Raw genomic sequence first — 20,096 nt, forward strand, 5'->3', positions numbered from 1 at the left:
AGCTTATTCCCAAGAATAAGCATCTTTTACTCAGAGATCAAACCTGAATTTGAATCGGACTTCCTTAACTCTTGTGCAGAAAATTCTGCTGCATGTATTTTCAATAAGCTACTGTTCGAATTCAAAAACCTTAGCAGTAATCCACGTGCTTTCAAATTGAAACTTAAGAGTTTACTCATGGATCACTCCTCCTATTCTGTCGAGGAGTTCCTTAAAAAATTAAGCTGTTGCTTGTTGTATTGTTGCTTCCGTTTACTTAAACTTACAGATTGACTTTTTCGGGTTCAGAAACATTTTATTTTTATTTTTTATTACTTTTATGTTGTAATTTCATGTACTGACATGTTCCATGACCTTGGAGATATGCTCTTCAGTTTGGTCCTACGGAACTTGACGTGTAATATAATAAATAAATAAAAAAAGAAAGAGGCAATGGCTATCGTGTGGGGTTTTAAGAGATTTTGTTATTATCTAGCAGGACAACATGCAAAGGTAGTCATGGACCACAAAGCTCTGACATTCTTAACTACAAGTAAACTGAGACACAGCCACTTGATAGGATGGACATTGGTGTTGCAAGATTTTGACTTTGAAGTGATATACAAGCCTGGTAAATCACATACCATACCTCATGCATTGCCAAGGCTCTCACTTGATTCCCTGGGAACAGCCGTGAGCAGACCAGGAGGAGGAGAAGTTGGGGTAAATTTATTAAAAGGATTACAGCATGAAGATTATGTGGAGAGGTTCTTGAGGAAAATATGAGGAGAGAAGTACTTAGGATGATGAAATAAGCCCTAGTCAGGCATAAACATGAATGTGTGTGGATGCTTTTTGGTTATTATGTATATTTAGAGAGTAAAGATCATGAGAACTGATGTTCAAGTGTCAGTTGTTATCTTTTAGTTACTATATTTGAATCTATTCGGAATTATGGATTTTCATGATGACTTTACCACATTTAAGGGATGAATTGCATATATACTGAGATATTGTTATCCATTAGAGTGTGAGAAGTATTAGTATTTTGTATACTGTAGTATTTATATGACCTAGATATGAACCATTCTGTGAAATATGTTAATAATAGACGCTCAAAAGTAGAAAAAACAATTTGTAAGCAATGAGAAAGACATTTCTTTAGAGATTGAGCTTGTAATGACGACACTAATGGTTGATACATATATGCATTATTGAGTAGAGACTAAATTATTGTCTTTTATCTGCATTTGTATTAAGTATTATTTGTTATGTATTATGTTTCTGGCCACTGATCTATTAGGTTAAGTTGTATTGGTCTAATTGGAGATAGTTGTCTCCTGTGATGTGTGGTGCTAATATGGTAGGGTTTTGATTGTGTTCTGGACAGCAAACCTCACTGAGATCAACAGAATGAAGATAGTTTGTTGCAATACGATTCAATAGATATCCAGAGTTGTATAGTTCATCACTTGCAGTAGAGAGGAATTTTGTTATAATCTATATGTGATAGTATTGTTTCAACAAATTACAATTTTGAGTTGTGTCATTAGGATAGTTTGTAATTTAGATGCGATCTGTTATTTAGAGGAGGTTTGCGACTGGAGTCACAGGATTTACCATTCAATTTTTAAATTCCATTATACTCGTATTTATATGTTTATTCGCTTTTTATGACTCTGAACTCTGTCTATATTCTTCTCCACTTCAGGTTTCATAGAAGTACTTTTGCTGGGGGTATGTAAGGGGTCATCCGCCCCTCACGTACTGAGTACGATATATCTTTACCTCACGCAGATCGCAGTAGGTACTATCAACAATCGAGCGCCCAGCGCGCCAGAAAGTAGTCAATGTTGTGACTCCGAGCAAGTAAGTTGTTGGCTGCTAAGCGAGCAGGGCAGATTTCGGCAGGACGACCGACCGCGCTTACAATTGTGTGATGGCTGTGTGTGTCATCCAAAGCTGTGGACCTGACCTCCAGCAAGTACGGAAATGGAATTAACTGAGTGATTTGTTGACGTGTTTAAGTGTTCATTTGTGCACCGTGATTACGCGAAAAACGCGCCGGGCACTCACAATTTGGATTGCAGTGTGGATTGTGCATTCAGAGCTACCTCAAGAATATTGGCGTGTGACGATATTAACAGGTGACCTGTGATGAGTTAACTGTTATTACTTTGTCAGACTAAGGGAGTAACTGCCTAATTCGTGCTGTTTAGACAATAGATATAGAACATTAACAGCAAAGTATGTACCAATTATTGCTACCTGACATCCTAATTGGATTTGATACGGAACAACTCCCGTGCAAATATTAACCAATCAGCCTCTATCAGTTGCACACAGTGAAAACTGTTAGGCTATAATCAACTGGTCAATAACGGTAGTTAATAAGGGAGTGTTTCAACTCCACCTACCTTTCCACTTTTATGGTCTGTTAATTCCCGTCGTGAGGTCATAATCACGTCTGTATCCTTTTCACATTAATTGACTCAGCAAAATGACAGATCCGCCAATGCACTGCCCTTTTATACCTTGTGTACACGATACTAACGTCATCTACAGATGTACGTATCGCTTTCCCAGGACTTTTGTCGCCCGAGTGTATGTTAGTATATCTTTACGTGTGTAACATTGTTTTCCATACATTAACTCGTGATGTGGTTTCAGAGTTGACAAACTGTCTCGTTTTACAGGAGTTTTCCATCGATGGTGGCCGCATTGGTGCCGACACGACGCGCAGCAGTTGTCTGGGCGCTGGCGACGTCAGTGTCGTTGCTGCTGATGTACAGGTGGTACCAGGAGGAGTCGTCCCTGCTCGATACTGTCATGGGCACGCAACAGGCACAGGTTAGACGAACATGCCTACATACACACACACACACACACACACACACACACACACTCACTCACTGAAGAGCAACAGAAAGTGGCACACTTGCCTAACATCCTGTAGGGCCGCTGGGAGTATGCAGAAGTGCTGCAACACAACTTGCCATGGACTCGACTAATGTCCGAAGTAGTACCCGAGGGAATTGACACAGTGAATCCTGCAGGACTGTCCATAAATCCGTAAGAATACGAGGGGTCGGAGATCTCTTCCTAGCAGCACGTTGCGAGGCATCCCATATATGCTCAATAATGATCATGTCTGGTGAGTCTGGCTGCCAGCGGAAGTGTTTAAACTCTGAAGAGTGTTCCTAGAGCCACTGTGTAGCGATTCTGGAAGTGTGGGGTGCCGCATTGTCCTGCTGGAATTGCCCAAGTCTGTCGGAATGCACAATGGACATGAATGGATGAAGGTGATCAGACAGGATGCTTACATACGTGTCACCTGTCAGAGTCCTATCTAGACATATCAGGGGTCCCATATCACTCCAACTGCACACACCAGACACCATTATAGAGCCTCCACCAGCTTGAACAGTCCCCTGCTGACATGCAGGGTCCATGGATTCATGAGGATGTCTCAGTACCCATTAGCGTCCATCCCCTCGATACAATTTGAAACGAGACTCGTCTGACCAGGCACCACTCACACACTAAGAAGTTTCATCACATGGAGGTATGTATACAAAGACCACATATACATCCACATACCTCCACGTGATGAAACTTCTTAGTGTATGAGTGGTGTGCCTTACATTACGTGCATATATACACAAAAAGTGCATTATACAGTTTTCACTGCTGCAAGATGATGAAAAACCTGCACTGCAACATTATGGCGCGGATTCTTCTTTGTCAGGTGACGAAACAAAAGGCGAAATCTACTGTAAAACGTGAGCTAGCCGTTTGTAGGTGAACCTGTTGGTTCGAAACCGGTAACGGCGCTGTTAAATAAACAAATAGCATGGTAAAAAGTGGCTGGTTTCTGTAATCTTCTGTGTAAGAGTCAGCCTATATTCTACACACAGCCACGGGGTCAAACTTTCAGTTTCTGACAATATAGCATGAATGACAGTAAAGGAGTGATTTTGGAGTAACGCATCACGATACGAGGGCTATGCCGAAAGTTTTTAGCAGCCCGTAAACCGTAAGGCGGAGGACAATGGGGTTGTTTTCATTCGAAAGAGTGATGGTTTTCGACCTTGGGACGTGCGCGCGCAGCCTCTGGCTAGCGGTGTTCCCCCCACAGCGCGGTAAGAAAGCACAGACAGTGCTGAGTCAGAGACGGTGCAGGATGGAGCTGTCGCGCCGCAACTTTCAGTCCATGATTTTTACGATTATAAAAAGGGTTTAAGTGCTGAAGAATGCCATTCTTCTTTGTTGCGTGGTTCTGGTGAAGCTTCCCCTTCTAGGACCACAGTTGGAAATTGGTTTCGCGAGTTTTCGAGGGGTCGGCAGTCAATTGAAGATGAACCTCGTCGCAGTCGGCCAGCAACAGCTGTGACTCCTGAAAATATTGATGCTGTGAGGCAAATGATCAAAGAAGATCCACATCTTACATTTTGCGACATTGAAGGGACGCTAAGTATTGGATCAACAGCAGCACAGACCATCGTTCATAGTCACTTAGGCCTCACTAAGAGATGTGCCCATTGGGTGCCACATTCCCTGACAGAAAGCCAAAAGGAGGCGAGAGTGGACTGGTGTCGTTTCATGCTCGAAAAATTCAATATCGTCACAGGTGATGAAACGTGGGTCTACTATTATGACCCTGAAACAAAGAAACAGTCTTTCTGTGTGGTGCTTTCCAGGGCAGGAACAACCCACAAAAGTTCGACGAAGTCGGAGCTCTGGAAAAAAGATGGTGGCAACTTTTCTCACAAAAATCGGGCATCTCACCTCTGTGACCTCGGACACACGTCGTACAGTCAATGCTGAATGGTACGTGAACGATTGTCTTCCAAAAGTCATCGCCACATGGAAGTCACAGCATCCAAAGTCCAAGAGTGGTCACCTTCTGCTGCATCACGACAATGCATCTGCACACAGGGCTGCGAGGACGATGGACTTTCTGGAGAAGGAAAAAGTGCGAGTGTTACCCCATGCCCCCTATTCACATGACCTGGCCCCCTGTGACTTCTTTCTGTTCCCTAAGACTAAGGAAAAAATTCGAGGGCAGTGGTTTTCATCAGATGAAGAGGCCATTGCAGTGTACGAGAGTGCACTAAGCGACATCCCAAAAGAAGCTTGGACTGACACATTATCTAAGTGGTTTCAGAGAATGGAAAAATGTATACATGCTAATGGAGAGTATTTTGAAAAGTTGTAAACGTTTTTTCGCAAATATTTTTTTTTCAAACATTCTGCTACAAACATTCGGCATAGCCCTCGTATACCCTGTGGCAATCCTAATCTTGGCGAATGGCTGGACAACGTTACCTGGCATCGTGTGTCATGCCAACAGTGAAGCAAAAGAGAAGTGGTGTTACGGTATGGGGGTGTTTTTCGCAGTTACTGTGTAGTCCCTTTATAGCACTTAAAAAAAAGACGTTAAATGCAAAAAGATGTGAACACATTTGGCTGCATTCTGTACTGCATACATTTCGGAGACAACATTTGTTTCTACCACCACAGGAGCGCACACTACCATAAAGCAGCATCTGTTAGACGATGGTGTCTGAACAATAACATTCCAAAATTGGACTGGCCTGCCCAGAGTCCCAACCTGAATCCAATGGAACACCTCTAGGATGAGTCAGAACGTGGGCTTCGCTCCAGACCCCAGTGCCCAACATCGCTGACCAACCTGGTGTGCACTCCTCATCCGCACCTCCATCTGCACTGAAGCGCGAAACAAACTGGTACAGGCATCCGTATTCAAATAGATGTGTAAACAGGCAGAATGTGGCGCTGCGGCCGGCAACGCCTATATAAGACAACAAGTGTCAGGCACATTTGCTAGATCGGTTACTGCTGCTACAATGCCAGGTTATCAAGATTTGAGTGAGTCTGAACGTGTTCTTATAGTCGGCGCACGAGCGCTGCGACATATCATCTCCGTGGTAGCGTTGAAGTGGGGATTTTCCCGTACGACCACTTCACGAGTGTACCGTGAATATCAGGAATCTGGTAAAACATCAAATCTCCGACATCGCGAAAGCAGGACCAACGAAGACTGAAGAGAATCGTTCAGCGTGACAGAAGCGCAACCCTTCCGCAAATTGCTGCAGAACTCAGTGCAGAGCCATCAACAAGCGTCAGCATACGACCATTAACTGAAACATGATCGATATGGGCGTTTGGAGCCGAAGGCCCACTCGTGTACCCTTGATGACAGCACGACATCTGGCCCTGTCAACACTGTTGAAACCTGGAAACATGTTGGCTGGTCAGACGGGTCTCGTTTCAAGTTGTATCGAGCCGACGGACGCTAATGGGTATGGCGGCAACTCGTCAATCCATGTACCCTGCATGTCAGCAGGAGACTGTTCAAGCTGGTGAAAAGTTTGTAGTCGGCTTGCGCAGTGAGAGTGATATGGGACCCCTGATACGTCTAGATAGGACTCTGACAGGCGACACGTATGAGAGCATCATGCCTGACCACCTGCATCCATTCATGCCCATTGTGCATTCCGAAGGACTTGGGGAATTCCAACATGACAATACGACACCCCATACGTCCAGAATTGCTGCAGAGTGGCTCCAGGAACACTCTTCTGAGTTTAAACACTTCCGCTGGCCACCAAACTCCCCAGAAATGAACATTACTGACCACATCATGTCCAGAAGAGATCTCCACCCCCTCGTACTCTGACGGATTTATGGGCAGCCCTGCAGAATTGACGGTGTCAGTTCCCTCCAGCACTACCACAGGCATTAGTCTAGTCCATCCCACGTCGTGTTGCGGCACTTCTGCGTGCTCGCGGTAACCCTACACGATATTAGGCAGGTGTACCAGCTTCATTCATTTCTCTACATTTCACAATTAAGGGTCTAGCAGAACGACTTTCAAGCTATTTCTCTACCATTCCACTATCAAAACAGCTCGCTGAGAAAAGGAACGCTTGAATCTTTCCACGCGAGCTCTTATTTCTCTTATTTTATAATGAACATCGTATCTTCTTGTGTGGGTGGGTGCCAACTAAATATTTGTTTCTCCCTATGTAGATGGGCGCCAATAAAATATTTTCACACTCTGGGGAGAAAGACGGTGATTGAAATTTTATGGGAAGATTCCGCCTCAATGAAAGAAACCATTGTTTTGATGATTTCCATACCAATTCGCGTGTCTTATCCGTGGCACTTTGTCCCGTACTTTATACTCGCACAAAACGAGCTGTTCTTATGTGAACTATTTCGCTGTCCTCCGTCAATCCTATATGATGCGGATCCCTCACAGCACAGCAGGCAGACAAGCGCAGTGTAGTACAACTACGTGTTCTGCCAGTAAATCACAGTCCTTGCCTTGCTTTCCCTAAAACATTATCTATGTGATCGTTCCAATTTAACTTAATCGTAATTGTCAGCCATAAGTATTTTGGTGGATCTAAAGCTTTTAAATTAGTGTTATTTATCGTTTAACCGAAATTTAGCAGATTCTTTTCACCAATCGTGTGCATGACCTGTCACTTTTCATTATTTAGAGTCAACTGACACTTTTCGGACCATACACATATCTTGTCTGAATCATTTGGCAATTGGTTTTGATCCTTTTTTGACTTTACAAGACAGTAAATATTTGCGTCATCTCTAAACAATCTAAGAGGGCTGAAAATCTCGTATCCAGTCGCGCAACTGAGGCGATACTCCGTATGCACGAAATTTGATTAGGAGTTGCTTGTTCGGAACAGTGTCAAAGCCCCTCTGGAAATATAAAAATATAGAATCAATTTGAGATCCTCTGTAGATGGCACTCATAGCTCCGTGAAAATAAAGACCATTGTTTTATTGCACTAGAGCAATATTTTCTGAATCCGTGTGGGCTATTTTCACTAAATCATTGTTTACGAGGTAATTCATGACGTTTGAACACAGTATATGTTCCAAAATACTACCGCAAAACGACATTAGTGATATGGGTCTGCCGGTCGCTGTGGCCGAGCGTTTCTAGGTGCTTCAGTCCAGAACCACGCTGCTGTTACGGTCGCAGGTTCGAATCCTGCCTCGGGCATGGATATGTGTCATGTCCTTAGGTTAGTTAGGTTTAAGTAGTCCTAAGTCTAGGGGACTGATGACCTCAGATGTTAAGTCCCATAGTGCTTAGAGCCACTTGGCCCATTTTGAAAGGAGGATCTGGAAGGAAGGATTCTACGAAAAATCGTGGCTGCCATCCTGACTGAGGCTGGCTGGAAACTTCAGAGTAAAAAAGACTACCAACATGTGGAGAGGATCTTACAGACCACGAGCGAAAAGGAGGCTGATATTTCTTGGACACGTAAGGAATAGACAACGACAGACTAGCCAAACACTCGTTTTATCATTCCCTTTCTATATTTATCTGGGGAAGCTCCCTTTCCTGATCTAGTCACCCCTCAGTGAGTGTGGAATTTTATCAACTACTGGTGCACAACCAGGGGAGAAACCGACGCAGTCTACCGGCTGGTGAAACAGTGGCTGCAAACTTACCACCGACAAATTTATAATTTAGCGGAACGGATAACAGGGAGGGAAAATGAGGCAGTACCATCCAGGGGACAGAGCGTATGTTTTCTAATTTAGTTCCTTTTTCAACGCATCCCTGAGAAATGAAGGGCGAAGGGTAGCACACGATGATGTGAAAACCCAGTGAAGTCTCTTTTAGCCTCCATTTTTACTTTGATCGCTTTATGCATTTATATTGGCCACTCATTTATTTATAAAGCGCTCAGTTTCATAGGATGTTGTAGATTAGTTACCATTGAGCTCTTTTATTTTATCATGCTAAGAAAAAATACGCATTTCCAAGAGTAACGATTTACTCCGTATTTGTTGCGACAAATGTACATAGCGTGGAGGTGAGGGTTCTAATGGAATGTTAGTTTTAAATACGCGCACGCTACAGAAGGAAAGAAGGAGGATCTTAAGTGGTCAGCATTGCGTCTGGGCACGCCGCGAGGAAAGATACCCGTAAATTGAGTCAACATGCACTAGATGTGGCAAACAATCGAACATAAGATGCCTCTAACGAATAGGTTCAATACAATAGAGTACCGAGGAAGAAACCGAGATTGGAACATGGGAAGGCGAAGTATTAAAAGCATATAAAATTGCGCATACGTAGCTCACCGAGCTCAGAGAAAATACGACAAATAACACAGCAGGCGTTGCTGGCGCTTCAAAGATCAATTCTATTCGTTCTGTAATTTTGGGGGTAAATTTAGCAAATGAACTTTAGAGTTCAGCTACTTCTAATGACTCTGGGCTGTATCTGAGAAATATTCTGGCTTCCGACACTACGCCTGCGACCACGTGGATCTACCCAGGGACCTTATCTGATTTCTACCACAAAGAAAACGGAGTAAATAATTTATAAAATACACCGTGAGGCGGCTAAAATTGATTTGAGTTGATTTGGTAGCACAAATCACCTACGATCATCTACACTCGCTTTATCCGGAATACAGCACAGGGAATAAACACTTCTACATCCATACTCCGCAAGCCACCTGACGGTGTGTGGCGGAGGGTACCTTGAGTACCTCTATCGGTTCTCCCTTCTATTCCAGTCTCGTATTGTTCGTAGAAAGAAGGATTGTCGGTATGCTTCTGTGTGGGCTCTAATCTCTCTGATTTTCTCATGGTCTCTTCGCGAGATATACGTAGGAGGGAGCAATATACTGCTTGACTCTTCGGTGAAGGTATGTTCTCGAAACTTTAACAAAAGCCCGTACCGAGCTATTGAGCGTCTCTCCTGCATAGTCTTCCACTTGAGTTTATCTATCATCTCCGTAACGCTTTCGCGATTACTAAATCATCCTGTAACGAAGCGCGCTGCTCTCCGTTGGATCTTCTCTATCTCTTCTACCAACCCTATCTGGTACGGAGCCCACACTGCTGAGCAGTATTCAAGCAGTGGGCGAACAAGCGTACTGTAACCTACTTCCTTTGTTTTCGGATTGCATTTCCTTAGGATTCTTCCAATGAATCTCAGTCTGGCATCTGCTTTACCAACGATCAACTTTATATGATCATTCCATTTTAAATCACTCCTAATGCGTACTCCCAGATAATTTATGGAATTAACTGCTTCCAGTTGCTGACCCGCTATTTTGTAGCTAAATGATAAGGGATCTATCTTCCCATGTACCACAAAGAAACACCTATTAAAACACGAATATTTGATCCAGAGATATAGCAATTCGTTAATACTATACGTTTCGCACGACTTTATGTTTAAATATGATACAGAAATAAGCATAGACACTTTAAAACCTATGAACTCCCCACCACATGGCACGGAACAAAGGACAAGCACTTTTACGTTTTGAACGGATTTCTGGCTAATGAAATGAAAAATCAGCACAGTTCCTGCAATAGATTTACCTACTCAACCAAATGCTGCAAAGAAAAATTAATTATATATCACATAATACATTGAGATACCTTTTTCCATCAAACTCGAGACAGACGCACTGAAGGCACGTACGCTCACTCTCCCGTCTTCTTGTACTCTCCTCGAAAATGGCGGACATCCGGAGGTCCTCCGATGCCTAGTGGAGGGGATGGCCGAACCAATTGGCTATGACCAACCTCACCACGAGAAATAGGAAGTTTTCGGACTATATTTGGTCACGACCTACCCGTGTTCCATCTCTGCCACTACAGAAATGAAGTTGGCACTACTACAGAAGTTTCTGTTACAAGATTCGTCTGCCACGTTTGAGCTACAGATGACGATGCTTTAGGAACAGGTAGGAAGAGGGTGTGGGATACATTTCATGTAAGCGCACACACACAGCACACACAGAAAATAAAAATGACAAGAAAATACAGTGGTATTCTCTATAAAACGCATCATCCTTGGCATGGGGGTGGCGCGGCGCCATCGGCAGGACCGCGTCGTAAGAGAAATCGGCGGATGACGACAGTTTGGAGATGAACGAGCACAGAATTTTACTGCTTACTATGGAACGGCTACAATAGTGCCGTTTCCACAAGAAGAATAAAGCTGTAGAACGTTAATAACCTTTGTTGTATTTAAGAATCCTTTGAGAGTTTTCACATAAAAAATTCGGAGGCGTTACTTCTAAGCACGCAATCGATTATTAGTAAAAGCCCGAAATAACTCAGTTCCACTTGCAGGTTGCCAACATATCAGCTTTCAAGGCAAATAAAATTTGGTTTTCATGTAGTTCTTGTTGTGGTCTTCAGTCCTGAGACTGGTTTGATGCAGGTCTCCATGCTACTCTATCCTGTGCAAGCTTCTTCATCTCCCAATACGTACTGCAGCCTACATCCTTCTGCTTACTGTATTCATCTCTTGGTCTCCCTCTACGATTTTTACCCTCCACGCTGCCCTCCAATACTAAATTGGTGATCCCTTGATGCCTCAGAACATGTCCTACCAACCGATCCCTTCTTCTTGTCAAGTTGTGCCACAAACTCTTCTCCCCAATCCTATTCAATACCTCCTCATTAGTTATGTGATCTACCCATTTAATCTGCAGCATTCTTCTGTAGCACCACATTTCAAAAGCTTCTATTCTCTTCTTGCCCAAACTATTTATCGTCCATGTTTCACTTCCATACATGGCTGCACTCCATACAAATACTTTCAGAAACGACTTCATGACACTTAAATCTATACTCGATGTTAACAAATTTCTCTTCTTCAGAAACGCTTTACTTGCCGTTGCCAGTCTACATTTTATATCCTCTCTACTTCGACCATCATCAATTATTTTGCTCCCCAAATAGCATAACTCCTTTACTACTTTAAGTGTCTCATTTCCTAATCTAATTCCCTCAGCATCACCCGACTTTTCATAATTTTATATAATTGTTTACCAAATTTAAAAATTTGTAATGCAATCTGCTCATTAAAAAATAGTAAAATCTTACGTGAAAGGTTTAACAAGACGTGTCTGAAAGAACAGACATCACGCGAGGCTGGACAGTGATCCCCTTCGGTGCGGGTGAACACTGTGCTCCAACTCTCACGACGATCGACGAAACGCCGCGAGTAACGAGGGTAATGGTGAGGGGCCGTACGTCAGTAGTGGGTGGATAAGCTGACAGCCTGAGTCTGGCGGCAGACGTGCTGGCCCAGTCCGTGCACTCGCGCTGGCCACTGTGTCCGGATTGCTTAGTGGTCAGAGAGTCTGCTTAGTAAGCAGGAGACTCGGACTCGAATCCCAGTTCGGCGCAAATTTTCAACTTTCCCCATTGATGTAGATCAAAGCCCACTAGTAGCAAAATTTCCTTTGTGTCTCGATGTATCATGGCTGCATGGTCAACATGGTCTCTGTTCTTTCGGACATGTCCGGAAGTACCGAGACCAGGTATCTAATAAGCGAAGTATTGAACTAAGAAACTGTGTATTCGTCTTGTGGCAGTGTAAATAACGACTGGAATTACCCATATTATATTATCAGGTAGTCGATAACGTGAGCTCTTAGTGACTTACAACAAACTTAACAACTTCGAACCTTTTCGAGACTCTGCCTTCCTGATAGCCATGTGTGGTGTGCGTACTGTAAGACCTTCGGTACACACACCATCAGATTATTTGACTTGTCGCTCTAACGAAGTAGGCGAGTGTCATCAATATGTCTCGTGGTCTTATCGTGGCGTGTTTATCTTCTGCCGTTAGGTCAGACGATAGAAATGCCACTTTCATGCTTAGAGTAGAGATTGACGGTGACCAACTTTAAACAGAACTTGATTAATTTTCACACACATTTATTAAAATAATAACCAGCATAAACCTTACGTAACTTGATTCTGGATGCTGCTTACAATTGACAATCTGAAGTTCCTTTGGTCTTGGTACGTTAATCTTATTCTCCATATCTCTGATACTTGACAAAGTGTCTATCCATTCATCTTCATAGCTATGTACAGGAATATGGTAATCTTATTTGGCGCAGACTGAAACTTGACTATAGACTGGTACAGACAAATGCAGACTGGTACAGACTGATGCAGACAAATAGAGACTAATGCAGACTGACTAATTGGAGGTCTGTACACTCGTTATAATACCTCGCACATTCAGGTATCACTGCGCGAGTGTGATCCGCGAGGAGAAGAGGTTCTACGTTAGCAGCAATATCATTGGCTGCATTACATATCAATACACGTATCGGCGGAAGCAGAATTTGGTCCGTCTCTAAGGCAGCACCATCTCGCAGTGCGGAGACAGACGATTGCTGAGCCTGTGCTGTTGTGCTTAGTGGGGCGCGCTCTAGTGGGAAAGTTGTGTACGCGCTGACTATGCGGAACTATGTACACAACACCAAGACAAAACAGTGAAAGAGAAAAATTATGCGACCAGTGATCCTTTTACAAACAAGCGTGAACGATACAAGACTCTCGCTCTACGGATCAGTTCTGCTTCCTTGTTTTGGTTGCTTATTGCCTGGGCTCCGAATCATTTCAGTTTCTACTCTCTACCAGTAAGCTTTCATGATGTGACTTAACTAGGTGGCAATTTATAGTTATTCATCTTCAGTATTCATGTAGCATAAAGATGAAGACAACTAGTGTGAACATAGAAAGGAAGAAAGCTGTGTATACCTAACTGGTGGCAACCCAATCGTGCATTGCGTGAGGTGGGCAACATAATTAACTGGTTAAAATGGCGGTTGGTCGGTTGGTTGGTTGGTCTCGGGGAGGAGACCAAACAGCGAGGTCATTGGTCCCATCAGATTAGGAAAGGATGGGGTAGGAAGTCGCCTGTGCCCTTTCAAAGGGACTATCCCGGCATTTGCGTGAATCGATTTAGGGAAATCACGGAAAACATAAATCAGGATGGCCGGACGCGGATTTGAACGCGAGTCCAGTGTGCTAACCACTGCATAACCACGATCTGTAAAACTGGCGGAAATCGGAAGTTATATACTGGTGAGCCAAACCATTAGCACCACCTGATTAATAGCGTGTTGTCCCACTTTTCGATCACAGTACAACAGAGGTTCTTTTTGGTGTGGATTCTACAAGTCCATGACAGGACTCCACAAGTATGTGGCACCATGTGTCTAGGCGCAGGTCAAGCAGTTCCCAGAAATTACGCGATGGTGGTTTAGGGCCACACGGTTGGCGCCCGATGTGTGTTGCGGTGGGTACACATCAGGTACATATGCTGGCCAATACAGCAGTGTTGATTCACTCTAATTCCCCTCAAACCACTGTAGCAGTTTTCTGATCTTGCAACACGGACAGCTGTCCTTTTGGAAGATGTCATCGCCGTAGGAGGAGACTTCAAGCATGAATCGACGCAGGTAGTCCGCAGTAACCTTCACATAGTTCACTGCTGTCACGATGCCTTCAATTACCACCGCAGGTCCCATGGAAGCCCAACTCAGTGTACCCCGTAGCATAAGTCTGCCCACACTGGCCTGCATCTGTGGCGCAGTGCGTGTCTCGTGCAGCCATTCGCCTGGATGACGGCGTGAAAGGACCCAACCACCGACCTGGCGTAACAAGGAATGCGACTCATTCGACAGGCGAGACGTTCCTATTGATCATCGGCGAAAACTCAGTTATATACTGGCCTTTGAACGGTATGCTCCGAAAAACTTGCACGAGCACTGTACTCTGCTGTCAGATCTACCGCAGATCGCTGCCTATGCTAGATTACACAGTAGGAGGTCCTCCGACCTCTACGTTTTGTGATGACATGTGGTCGTCCAGGACCACACGGCCTACTCGTTATTTCATCATCCTCCCACCACTTTCCATAGGTGCTCACGACAGTAGTACGCCAACAGGGCGACCAGCTACGCCGTTTCAGAGATTCTCGTTTCCAGCCGAAGCGCCACTTCAATGTGCCCTTTGTCAAAACCGCTTATGTCAGTGGATTTCCGCATTTGTGACCCCTCGTCTTCGTTATAATCACTGCCTGTTCATCTCTCTTCGCTTGCTGCGTCACGTGCCCGCATCATCACCAGGAGGCGTTCAAACTCACGGTGGCAGTGGTCATAACGTTTTGCTTCACCAGTGTATGAATGTGTAGCATATGTTCTTTCGGACACGTCCAAAAGAACGGACACCACGCATTTATATAACTGATTCGCCTCGATGGGCAATGAATCCGTAGGCTTTAGTGTGGATACATATTTATGTCTGCTCTCCAGTGGGAATCTAAAATCAGCGAGCATGGAGGACGTGGGCAGCGACTGCAGACAAGTGGCTGTAGGTCGAAGTGTTGGCCAGACGGGAAGCGTGCCGGGATAGTCTGCACTCTCACAATAAACAGTGTGTCTGTGTGGTGCAGTAGGTAGCAGACCTGCCTAGTAAGCAGGAGATCCTGGGTTCGAGTCCCTGGCTGGCAGACATTTTAACTTGCCACCACTAGTTTTGCATAAAAGCCTGATGGAACTGATACCATTAGTTCCGTTTCTTTCTCCCCCCTCTACCTTCAATTAGAAAAATGGAAGTGTTACACCATGACGTAACAATCCGATAGTTATCAAGGTTTGTGGAGATGTCCATCACGCACGAGGTATTAGATAATTAAACTTTCAGTCCATTCGTAACTGATGTCCACAGACATTATCAATTTGGGGTGTGACCCGCATAGGAATGAATAAACTTGCAGTCGTTGTGGCATGGAAGTAAATAGAGTCTGATTCTCATCTTGAGAAATGCATTATCGTGGCTGAAACACGTACTGTGTCAGTTCACGAAGATTGCCATCTGCAGGCTGGTATATAGCTATACATCTTCCTGGTATATAATTGTACATCTTCCCATCGTTTCCCAAAGGAGCTCTGTGGTCAACAAATCATGGAACTGGGCAGGCTAGTCAAGGATTCATACAATCCTCATGGAGTGAACAGAGGTTTGAGGTCGAGTGTTATCCTGCTGGAACAAGTCATTTGGTATCCCTGTACTTAAACGTTTGCTACTTTTGCCACATCCTGGTGAACATACAGCATCCCTTCAGCAATTACCAAATCACTCCTGTTGCCATATCAAAACGACTCCCCACAACATCATTCTTGGAATTGGAGACTAATGGGTCTCTAGAATTGCTCCTTCCAGTGAATTTTCGGCAGGTCCAAAATGGACACAATGGTGTCGATCTGAGCGCCATAAAAAGAAGCGAGTCCCGTCGGTGAACAATATGGACTGTCCCTCAGTATTTAAATAAACTCTAGCTCTATATCACGTTAGTCTCTGCTTTCTGTGTTATGGTGTCAGCTGCACACGATGCACGGCAACTTCATATGGCAAACCACTTTCCAGAATTATGTTCCTGACTCTTTGCCATGTCACTCTGGCTGTAGCCTCTGCCTGTTTTTCAGCTATAGTCATCTGTCTGAACTCCCGCTCCCCCATGAAACATGGATTTCCCATCGGTCGGGTGGCTTGCTTGTCTCGGCGATACCGATAGCTATACTATAGGTGCGATCACAATGGGGGGCTATCTCTGGAGGGGCCAGACAAACATGTGGTTCCTGAAGAGGCGCAGCAGTCTTTTCAGTAGTTGCAGGGGCTACAGTCTGGATGAATGACTAATCTGGCCTTGTAACACTGACCAAACTGGCCTTGTTATGCTGGTGTTGCGAACGGCTGAAAGCAAGGGGAAACTACAGTTGTAATTTTGCGTGAGGGCATGTAGATATACTGTATGGTTAAATGATAATGGCGTCCTCTTGCGTAAAATACTACAGAGGTAAAACAGATCCCATTTAGATCTCCAGGCCGGGACTACTCAGGAGGAATAAAACCAGCATTCTACGGATCGGCGCATGGAATGTTACTTTCCTCAATTGGGCAGGTAGGTCAGAAAAAGCAAACAGAGAAATGAATTGGTTGAAGTTAGATGTAGAGGGAATTAGTGAAATTCGGTGCGAGCCGGAACACGATTTCTGGTCAGGTGAATACAGGGTTATAAATACGAAATCAAATAGGTTTAATGCTGTAGGATTAATGATGAATAAAAAACAGGAATGGGGGTAAGTTACTATGAACAGCATAGTCAATGCACTATCATTGTCAAGATAACCACGAAGCCCACATCCACCGTAGTAGTACAAGTTGATTTGCCAACTAGCTCCGTAGAGTATGAAGAGAATGAAGAAACGTATGATAAAAGAAATTATTCAGATAGTGAAGGGAGATGAAAATTTACTAGTTATGAGTGACTGCAGTTCGATAGTAGGACAAGGAAGAAAAGGAGAAATTGTAGGTAAAAGTGGACTGGGGGAATGGAATGAAACAGGAACCCGCCTGGTAGAGTTCAGCACAAAGCGTAATTTAATCATACCTAACACTTGGCTTAAGAATGGTGAAAAAATATTGTATTAGTGGAAGAGACCTGGAGACATTGGAAGGGTTAAGACTGATTATATAACGGTAAGACAGAGATTTAGGAATCACATTTTAAGCTGTAAGACTTTTCCAGGGACAGATGTGAACTCTGATCACGATTTATTGGTTATGAACTGTAGAAATTGATAAAGTGAGCAAAATAAGGATATTGGACCTGGACAAGATGAAAGAACCAGAGGTTGCTTAGAGTCTCAGAGAGAGGGAACAGTTGGCTAGAACAGGGAAAGGAACACAGTAGAACACTAATGGATAGGTTGAAAGGGTCGCGTAGCCACCTTTCATTAATCCGGTAGCCCATTTTCTCTTTTCTCTTTACTCTCATAGCGGCGTGATTGAATGAATGTGGTTGTGTGTCACGTTGCTAGACGGTGGCGTAGTCTGCTGCAGAAAGTCTGCGATAGTCGTACAAATTCAGCAGCAGTTGTACAGAATAGCCAACTCTCGTAGTGGTCAAGTCGGCAAAGAGGTTTCCGCTACTTGTGAGAAATCCACCTGCGTTAGGTTGGTGGCGGAAATGGCATCTTTGGGTTTTCCGGGCCACGCGGAGCGTGGAAGAGGCTGCAGAAGAAGCGAGAGGCAGTCTGCCGCCGGTACGGGAAGCGTCCACAGCTGTCTTCCAGTCGAAGAAAGGTGAGTTAGACGGACCGCGTGGCGCGTTGTTACTTGGCGAGGGGAGAGCTGTTAGCTTTTGGTCTCGCTTTTCAACTCTGAAAGATTGCTTTGCCTTGTCGCAGCAAGGAATGCAAAACTTTGGCAGATGTTTCACTTCGTAAATTTCTATTGCAGACTTGTATCCACAGCAGTGGTATGAATGATTCACACCAATGATTTTAGGAGTAGATTATAACGGTGAATGTATCGATGCTTTTCCTTAATGTCTTAGGAATGAATGATTTTATCCACAATTTTCTCTTGTGTTCCGAGGTTACGTTTTTGCACCTAAGCCACTCACCTCATAGCTTTCCCGTTAGCACATCCAACGCGTTTCCTTACGCACAGGTCCAGTGATTAGTTTCCTTTTTTATTTTAAAACAAGTGCTTTAGATTAAGTCTTATTTTCAGGTGTGTTCTGGGAGCTGATCTTATGCAGTGTTCATGCATTTTCTATTTTATCTTAAATGTTTGATTGTCGTGAACAGCGCGCGGGCAATACTATTAATTACATTGTATCCGCTATGAGCGACATCACAACGTATGCATTTATTCCGACTCGACCAAATCTTCGATTAGTTGTATGGTTAGAGTCGGTGGCGACCCTAATCTTCTCACGTTAACTTCCCAAGCAATAAGTATTTACATTCCCAATAATAACGTAGTAACCCGTAAAAACAGGTTAGTTACAAGCTTTGGGAGTTGGAATAGTTAAGGCAGCAGAGGATCAAATAGGTAAAGAGACATAGCCTGTAGAATAACACAAGATATATTAAATTTAAATGATGAAAGGAGAAAATATAAAAATTCAGCAATTGAAGCAGGCGAAAGGGAATACAAACGTTTAAAAAATCAAATTGGCAGGAAGTGCAAAATGGCTAATCAGGAATGGTTAGAGGACAAATGTAAAGATTTATAAGCATATGTCACTAGGGACAAGGTGAATACCGCCCACAAAAAAACTAAAGACGATTTTGGAGAAAAGAGTAGCAGCTGTATGAATATCAAGAGCTCAGATAGAAAACCAGTCCTCAGCAACGAAGGGCAATCTGAAAAGCCGAAGAAGTATATAGAGAATATACAAGGGAGACGTTTTTGAAGGCAATATGAAAGAAATAGACGAAAATGAGATGGGAGACGTAAGTCGAAACAACGCCCTGGAAGTAAACAACACTTCGTTAAAACTACTTATAGCCTTGGGAGAGCCAGTCATGACATCTGGTGAGCAAGACGTATGAGACAGGCGAAATACCGTCAGACTTCAAGAACAAAATAATTCCAATTCCAAAGAAAGCAGATGCTGACAGGTGTGTAAATTACGGAACTATCAGTTTAATAAGTTCCGGGAGAAAAATAGTAACACGAATTCTCCACAGAAGAATGGAAAAACCTCGGGGAAGATTAATTTGGAATCCAGAGAAATGTAGGAATACATGAGAATTAATACTGACCCTACGACTTATCTTAGAAGGTAGGTTAAGGAAACACAAACCTACGTTTATGGTTTTGTAGACTTTGAAATACTGAAGGCAGTAGGGGTCAAACATAGAGAGCGATAGGCTATAGCCTATTTACAACTTGTGCAGAAGCCAGACGGCAGTTATAAGAGCCGAGGAGCATGAAAGGGAAACAGTGGTTGAGACGGGAGTGAGACAGGTTTGTAGCCTATCCCCGACGTTATTCAATCTGTACATCGAGCAATCAGTAAAGGAAAACTTTGAAGAATGAATTAAAGTTCAAGGAAAAGAAATAAAAACTTTGAGGTTTGTCATGAGACTGTAATTCCGTCAGAGACAGCAAAGGACCTGAAAGAGCAGTAGAACTTAATGGACGTTTTCTTGAAAGGAAGATGTAAGACGAACATCAACAAAATCAAAACAAGGATAATGGAATGTAGTAGAATTAAATCAAGTGATGCTGGGGGAATTTGATTAGGAAACGAGGCGCTTAAAGCAATAGATGAGTTTTATTATTTGGGCAATAAAACAACCGATGATGGCCGATGTAGAGAGGATATAAAATGTAAACTGGCAGTGGCAACAAAAGCATTTCTGAAGAGGAGAAATTTATTAACATCGGATATAGATTTAAGTGTTAAG

This window comes from Schistocerca americana, chromosome 9, assembly GCF_021461395.2.
Source record: "Schistocerca americana isolate TAMUIC-IGC-003095 chromosome 9, iqSchAmer2.1, whole genome shotgun sequence".
Lineage (NCBI taxonomy): Eukaryota > Metazoa > Arthropoda > Insecta > Orthoptera > Acrididae > Schistocerca > Schistocerca americana.